At 48.1% G+C, this 8,299-nt stretch overlaps 1 long non-coding RNA gene across 1 annotated transcript; it reads left to right on the plus strand.

The window, feature by feature from the left end:
* The first annotated feature begins 1,075 nt into the window (after positions 1-1,075).
* On the plus strand, positions 1,076-6,857 carry LOC142922906 (uncharacterized). Its single transcript, XR_012940409.1, has 2 exons — positions 1,076-1,533; positions 3,923-6,857. It is a non-coding gene; the product is annotated as an uncharacterized LOC142922906 (long non-coding RNA).
* The last annotated feature ends 1,442 nt before the right edge of the window (positions 6,858-8,299 follow it).

Genomic DNA, 8,299 nt, shown 5'->3' on the forward strand with positions numbered 1-8,299 from the left:
CTTCCTGGCTCGGCAATAGAAGCCACGGAGATGCTTTGTGCGGAGCTGCGGGTGACAGAAAGGCTGTGAAGCGGCGGAGGCTGGAACCAGCCGTGCCGTGTGTGTGCGTGCGTGTGCGCACGCACGCACACACACGTACCCGTGCAGCCGAGCGTGAGTACGCGTTCGTGTACATATATATTTTTAAAAATCACACTTTGCTGAGCTCAGGCTCAGAAGGTCAAAGCGGCAAGCTGAGAACAACAAACACCACCACCATTTGATGGTGCGATAGATCGGAATTCGTACGTTTCCTGAACTTGTCGTTGGCTGTGTAAGCGTCTCTGAGACAAGTGTTTTTAATGCTTTGCGACGAATGGTTGAACGCTTTACGCACTAGCTCTGTCCCAAATGGGGGCGGGGGACACGGTAACTCTTGTAAAGATGACCCAATGTGAACGAACCTGTACCGTCATGTTGACTTTCTATTCGGGGCTTGCGTGATTGGAAATCGGCCAAATTGATCAAAGTGTTGCCCAAAAACTTAGAGACAAGCCAGAACAAAAAGTCCTGCATTTGCAAATGTGTAAAATTCATGCTGCACCGATAGTTGCCGTTGGGTTTCTTACTGCGAGTTAAATACTTCCGAAGACAAACGCGTGTTGGAAAACATTGTTTAATCTCTGCGCACGAGGGATTCTTTTTCCCAACACATTTTAGTGGACTTATTTTCCTTGTCCTTTGACGCTGGACGTGAATATTAAATAGCCTCGATGAAGTGAATGTCTGGTCATCAAAACTAACAAAATCACTGTCCTTGCTCAATTTATTTGTGGCAGGGTTATACGGCGAGATCATGTGTGTCTCACAGGAAGAATAACCTGGGTTCGATTCCCGACTTAGGCTCCTTTCTGTGGAGTTTGTATGTTTCTCTCCCTTTGTTCTGCATGGGTTCCCTCTGGGTTCTCAGATTTATTCCCACGGCTAAAGAAAATACAACGTCGCTTTTATTGGCCAAACAATTCCGGTGCTGAAAAATAACCTGCAAATTACCGAAGTGGGATGACGCCTAACAACATCGCCCCCTACTGCGAAAAGTTGGCAGAACTTTACTAAACAAAATAGTCTTGAGACTCGGCAAGGCTTTCCTTGCTAAACACGCACAAGTAAAATAAATAAATCTGTGCCACCGACCCGAACGTGGGAAAGCATGAGCAATAATTAAATATTTGCGATAAAACCCTAGCAATGACGTGCTAAACAAGGGTTTGAGAAAATGTTATTTTTGCTTGCTTTCAGCGTGTATGTTGAAGTTCTTTTGCACCGCACGTAACCAACCGTGCTAAGAGGTGTACAGTGTTTTCTGTGAACGGATTTATTGAAAAACTGACAGACTGATCGGTCGAATTTCCAGGAAGGCACGATTTAAAAAAAATGTCAACAGGGTTTGCGCACCTGTGATCGGCGGTGCGTGAAGACCAGGACCGATAGAACAGCGTCTGGGGCCCCTTCCCGCCGCTGTCATTCCACCTTGCTCGATCGATGTCACCTAAGGTAATTTTATTATTTTATTATTTGTATCTGCCGGCATCGCTGTGCACATCATGGTTGTTGTTTCTGCTTCTTCTCTTGTTACTTTGTCCCTTAGTTCCCACCATTTACCTCTTTCTGTGTCTATTGTTGATGAAATAAAATGTAAAAAAAAGAAACCCCATGGGTTGCAGTGTAAGAGCAGAACGATCGAAAGAACCCTAATTTAATGTGTACACATGGAGTGCACGAGCTAAAAGTGTGGATGTGGTGGTGTTCGCGCACCGCGCTACGAGCCCGGCACGCAGACTTCGATTCCCGCTCACGACGAATGACAGTGGCGACTGTTTGAACCGGTACTGCAGAGAAAGGGATGTTGGTGTGAGGTGCCGGCCACCCAGCCACCCACCCACCTTCTCAAGCACTGTTTTCCAACCTTCATAGGCGTTCGCCTGCAGCACTCGCTCCAACAGTCTGTGCGTTTTTTTTGTTTGGGCATGCGCCCGAGCACATTCGTGTGTCTCTGTACACGTATTTGAAACCACCAGGTATAAAATACAGGAAGCATGGGGTGGTTGCACAGGGTCAGAGGTGTGGAGCGAGGAAACGTTGAGGAGGGGGCGGGGGGGTTGGGGGTCTAGGGGGCTGTAACAGGAAGGCCTCTCAAATGCATTCATATGCACAGGAAATAACTCTCACTTGCCCCTCTGGCCACACTTTCACTCACGTCCTCTCCCGTGCATCACAATCCCGGCTGCTAACAGTTTACAACCGTTGCTGCTGCCGCCGCCGCTGCTGCTTTCCATTCAATGCCCGCACTTTTGCACGCGGCACAGGAAGCGGGGCATTGTCTCCACGGTTTCCGTGCTCTCTTTGATGAAAGCTAACGTCGGCTTCCCAAAGCTGGTTCTGCTTGAAAAAAAATGGCACTTTCATTACTGCTGGTGTCAGTGCCTGCGGTTGTGCTCCGTGGCTCGCCGATATCTACGTTATTTAAACTGAGCTATTTTTTTTTTATTTTACCAGGTAAGGCCCACTGAGCTATATAGCTATTTTTCAGAAGCGACCTGGCCATCACAAACGAAGTGGTTATGTGTAGCAGCCAAATAGTCTAAATGCACGTTGATTATAAATGTGGAGGGGTAAAACCGTAGGACCCGGATAAAAATCCACGCGACCACGGGGAGAGAGACGTGCAAACTCCAAATATACAGGCATCGGGGTTGGGATGAAACTCACAACCTCCTGTATACCTGGTGAAGTAGTTAACATCTCGCCACCGTGGCGCTCTTACGGGCGGTGCCACGTCCGATCGGGTGGTACCACGTGTTGTTCGGTACAATGTTGGACGCTTCACTCCACGTGCTGGGAGCTTCTTCAGGAACTGATTTCCAGCAGACGCTCCCGGAATGTTCAGCGAAACGTCGGACATCATGCCAAACAGTACACAGTACAACCTAAAGAGACATCGGAGATTCAGCATGCCTACTGCCTGATGTGGGTTGGGGAATCTAGTGTGTGTTTCGCTGTTCTGAACAAATCGTCGAGCTAATTAGGGTGAACATTTTATAGCTGTGAGTTGATGCATGGTACACAAAGTGTGTGTTTAGTAAATAGATACTTACATTGTAATGCCGTAATATAATGGTAACAACTGCAGTTATTCAATTGTTATTTTTCAAATTGTGGGCAATTTTCGCTTGGTGTACCGTGGATTTTTTTTTATCAGCAATTTATTCTCTCTTTTGATGTTTATTAAGTGAAATTGCCTCTAGGGTAATTGTAGATTAATTGCCTGCCATGAGCTGGTACCCTCTACTGAATTTTTTTTTATTTGATTTCATACCTTTAAGCGGGAAAATGAAAAACTACGTTCGGCAACAGGGTTTTTTGTTTTTATGTTGGCAATTCGAGCAGAAGAAGAGGGAGAGTTGTTGTTATTATTGTTGTATGAATATGCGATATCCCGGAGTGTAAAAAAACCAACACGTAATAATTGCAAACATGCATCATTGGTTTGCTTCAAAGGTGGCATAGTAGGGATTTTGAAAGAAAAAAAAGATTCTAATTGGAATTTATGGACTAAAGGTGTAATTAAGCCAATTTCATGGCCATTTATCACGCCTCGGTTTAATTGGAGACCTGTTTCCTGTTTTAGCGTGGGAGGGGGCGCCTGCGATGCTTGGAAAGAGGAATTACTGCTCGACCCCCCTCGCTCACCCCATCAACAACTTCATGGGGGTAGCGGATGATGGAGGGGGGGGGGGGGGCGAGCTCCAACCAAATGGACACAATCGGGATCCATTCTCTCAAATGAACCCACACTTTGCTCCATCGTCCCCCGTTCACCTTCTCCCCATGTTCACCCCCTGAAAAGCCTCGCAACTAAAAAAACACTCGTATTGTGCGCCAGGTGGACATTGGTGCTTTGCGTGACCACGAGGTGATGGGGGACAGCTTGAGGAGGTCTTCGTCCGTCAGTGGATAGGTCATGGCGGAGGCGACTGCTGCTGTTGCTGCTTGTGGTGACCGATGCATCCAGCGTTGATCGACACCTCCAAACTTCAGAGTGCGCACGACAATGCCACGGGTTAATGCTAAGCATGGATGAAGTTACGAACTGCAAGGAAAAAAAAACCTGTGAGTGAGTGCAGAATTGGAGTTGCTTCTGTTTGTTTGTTTAGGTGTTTTGCTTTGGGTAGTTGTTTAAAACCAATGGGGGTGGGGGGCGGGAGGAAAACAAACAACGTTAATTGTGCGAGGGGGCTTGAAGGAGAGGTTCTCCTTGGGGTTTTTCGGGATCTTTTTTTTTATCCTGGAATTTGCCGAGGTCTTACTTTTGCAACCGAGTCGCCTCTGGGAGGGCTTTAAAGAAGATACACGGAGGCAAAGTTGCAACTGGAGTGTTCCGTGCTGCTGGCGCGACTGCGGCGCTAAATCCCTGGGAGCCTAGACATTCGTCTCATCTGCATCGCCACGATCTCTGGCTAACCATCGAATTTTTGGCTAACCGTCGTACAATGACCGTCACTGCTTCGCGCGCTTTCAGATGCGCTTATGCGGCCATCTGGAACGCTCTTCCTTTTGATGAGGAAGCCACTGGAGCTATACACTTTTAAAAAAATCTAGATTTTAGAACTGTTTTTTTTGTGTTTAGTCTGTTGTCCTTCATCCGCACCTCCGATTAGCATGGTTGGCTATGTACGGTGCGAAAGAAGTCCAACATACATACTCTCAGAGTGCACGCAAAGTGGCGGAGTTATATTCTGTCGCGAGTAAATACAGAAGTTGTCCCAGCAATGATTGATCCGCTTGCATTGTATAACGAATTGAATAGTGCGTGCCTGTATAAATTATAACGAAACGCATGGGTAATGCTTACAGTTGGGCCACTGTTTATTTATTCATGTGTGTGAGAAAATATTATTTAAACATCACTGCAAAGTTGCGTTAGGTTTGTGACACGTTTTAGCCATTTAAAATGCGCCACGTCACTGTCGTTTGTTTGTAGAATTGACGCCTTATCAGCCGTGGCAGAATTTTTTTGTTTGTGCCACGTGCGTCTTCTGTAAGATATTATGGGTCATCGTGGGTCTGGCAGAGCAACACAAAAACCCGGTCAGGTTTGATTAAATGTGATTTTAAAATACTTTGTTTAAAACGGGGCCACTGAAAAAAAAGAGCCTTTCATTTGTGAGGTCTTTAAACATACACACACGCACGCACACACAATTCCTGTGGCCCAAGGGTGGTTCTCTCAGAGAGGCGTCTGTCCCGGGCACCAGATAATCCTACTCCCTTTTGATTAGGGCAGAGATTGGCTGCAAGGGGCTGTGGGGTGAGTGTGGTATGTGGTTGGAGTGGCAGTGCTGTGCAGGGAGGACTCTTGAACCACAAACGGTTACTGTTGACGTAACCTCCGTGCCAAAGGTGCTGACCTCCCTCTTTTTTTCCAAGTCTGCGCACCCCTGTCTGCCCAGGTCCCCATCTTTCTCTTGCCCCACCTTCGCTCGCCCCTTACCAGGGCCATTCTCCCTCTCACCCATCCGCCGCCTCTGCGAACGCGCGCGCGCCGCGTGTGCCGATCGCCTTATTGCCCCCCCCCCCCCACGTGGCCTCTGTGTGCCCGGTGTCGTCGTCTTCGGGTGAGTGCTGCCCACTCGGGGCTGTCCCGCTGGGGCCTGTGGGTCTCCTCCCGCATTCCAGGGCAGCGACGCCGTGGCAACGCTCAAGGGGGAAGCCCCCTCGCTGCTGAGGGAAGAAGCGTGGAGCCGAGTCCGGGCGGCGTGCTGCGGTGCGTATGCCTGCTTGTGTAGAAAAATAAAGGGGTTAACCGTGTTACGGGGGGGGGGGGGGATGCGAGCGAGGGCAGAATGCACGATAGACGCAAAGCGGACATTAGGAGTCACTCATTCTGTCCAGCGTGTTTGGAGTTCCTTTAACATTTGCTGTGTCGTGCCTTCGCCCCTGAGTTTTCCCCGGCACCTCCGATTAGAACGGTGGGCTACGTATGGTGCGAAAGAAGTTCACCCCCCCCCCACCACCTTTTTAAAACAAAGTGACGCTGATGGGTTAGTCAATTTTAGTCATGCAGGTTTGGAGAAGCTGCATAACTCGGCGCAAGTATTAAGGCGTTTTTTTTGTAATCCATTTAAAAAACATAGGCAACACGATCAAAACGTTATCCTCCAACGCATTCGTCAGCTCTGGAATCCGCTGTCGAGTGTCATTATGCAAATTGAATCATCGGCTGTTGGCAAACACCGCCGTAGGTTTTTTTTTGTGCGTAATCGCAATGATGGCATCTCTATCAATTACCACAGGTGTCGTAATTGGTGACTTATTGTCATCGGTGACCTGTTGGCTCCCGTGACTGCTGTCACGTCTTCGTGTTGGGCCTTTACGATATGATTGTGTGATATGCATGGCAGAAGAGTTTCTTAGGTGTTTGTTTTTGCACGGTTTTTTTAGTCCCCACAGCGTAGGCTGTGCTGCTGCGTTGCTCTGCGATGCGTTTCTGGGTTGAACCGGGAGTTCGGCAAGTTGTTCAACGTTTCGTTCCACTTACTGGAACTGAAAAAGGTCCCAGCATCTGGAAAAAACGGTGGACATCGTGCCGAAAAACATGCGGCACAACCCGAAAACGCATCTGAGAGCGATTTTTTAATATTCTAGATCTCCCTTGTCAAAGAGACAGTTGTTTTATCTGGCTCTCACCCGGTTTAATTAATCTACGCGTGTAATTGTACGTAAAAATTACTGAGAATATTTGTTTACGTCTTGCTGTCTGATAACAAAAATGCAAAAGTGTAAATAAAATGTAATTTAATAAAATAACCTCAACCAAAGCCATCACAAATGGGTTTTGGATAAGCCACGGTGATTTATGTAAAGCATGACATCCTTACCTTTATCATCGGCTTGTATTTCAGGGTTTAAAATCCACATTATCACGTTTGAATTTTCTTTACCACTTAATCCATTGTCGCACTCTTGCCTCACGCACGGGCTTTCGATAATTGTCTGGCGCAGGATTTGCTCTGAACTGGCGTGACTGTGACAAATTGGGCCCTTAATTGAAACGCCAGACAATGGATAATCGGCGAGCACCCCTGTGACCCGTCTGGAATGGTGCTGGGGTCCTGCGGGGGAGACCCCCTGCGCTTTCCCGGGTGTCCCCTGTGCCCTGCCGGTCAGCGTCTCTGCCCGCAGCACTTTCAGCACTCGAGGGTTCACTCACTCAGACTGGGACGTGCCTAACCGGTGAGGTAAGTGCGCTGTGAGAAGGGTGGGGGGCAGAGGGGGGGGGGGGTAAACGGTCAGAATCTGTAAAATTACGTCCCGCCTGGAGCCGTCAACCGGCCTAGTGGACAAGCAAGACCTGGTCGAGGCCCCCATGTGGCAGTGATGTCATGCCTCCCTCCTGTAGGTTGTTATTATTCAGCTGTGAAACCTATGCCGCTTCCACTGCCGACCGACTCCAGCAATACATCACGATTGTCAAAACAGGGAACTGCAGCCCCCTTTAAATATTGTTTTCTTGCTACAATGTCATGGCACGGCTGGATGGAAGCATCAGATAATAGCGGACAGAGAAAGAAAAAGGGAGGAATCTCGGATGTCGGCTCTCCTCTTTCCTCCTTTGTCGGACCGCATTGAACTTTTTCTCTTATTCATTTTACTTGTCACCAAAAATGACGCAAAGCCAATAGAAAAGAGATACTGTAATTGAAGTTGTCGCTTCCTGAACAGCGGGTACAAGGTGCGAGAGGGAGCCAGGAATGCGCAAACAAGATGCACGGCGACCATGTGAAGACGGTCGCACGGTTTCCACGTGACTCCGGAGAACATTACCAGCTGCCCGGATCTTTGTCCATTTTCTTTCAACGAATGCTCGTTGTGGGTATTTATTATGTAGTGCGTGTATTTATTGTTATTGTGATATATTTGGCACACACCTTCCTCAGATATGCAAAGGTGTCAAGCCTACAGACTTGAGAAGTATTCTTAACGTACATTTAACATTTTCAACCGCATCGCCGATCTGCACCGACGAGTGTGGTGAAATATGGTCAAACAAAACCCCCCGTGACTGACGCGGCATGGATGGGATCTTCATCCAGCGGTGGATTAGCAAAGGGCTGTGGATTAGACTCCGTGTTTCAAGACACGTTTGCGCACGTGTTACGTTCAACGATCGCCTTGCACTTTGCCCACGAAAACCTCGCCGAGTCTTCGGAGGTTTTGTTTTTCGAGGAGGGTCCCTACGTCGCTGCGACGTTTGGCCAAT

The sequence above is a fragment of the Petromyzon marinus genome, chromosome 6 (assembly GCF_048934315.1).
Source record: "Petromyzon marinus isolate PM22_M1 ecotype Great Lakes invasive population chromosome 6, UKy_Petmar_22M1.pri1.0, whole genome shotgun sequence".
Classification (NCBI taxonomy): domain Eukaryota; kingdom Metazoa; phylum Chordata; class Hyperoartia; order Petromyzontiformes; family Petromyzontidae; genus Petromyzon; species Petromyzon marinus.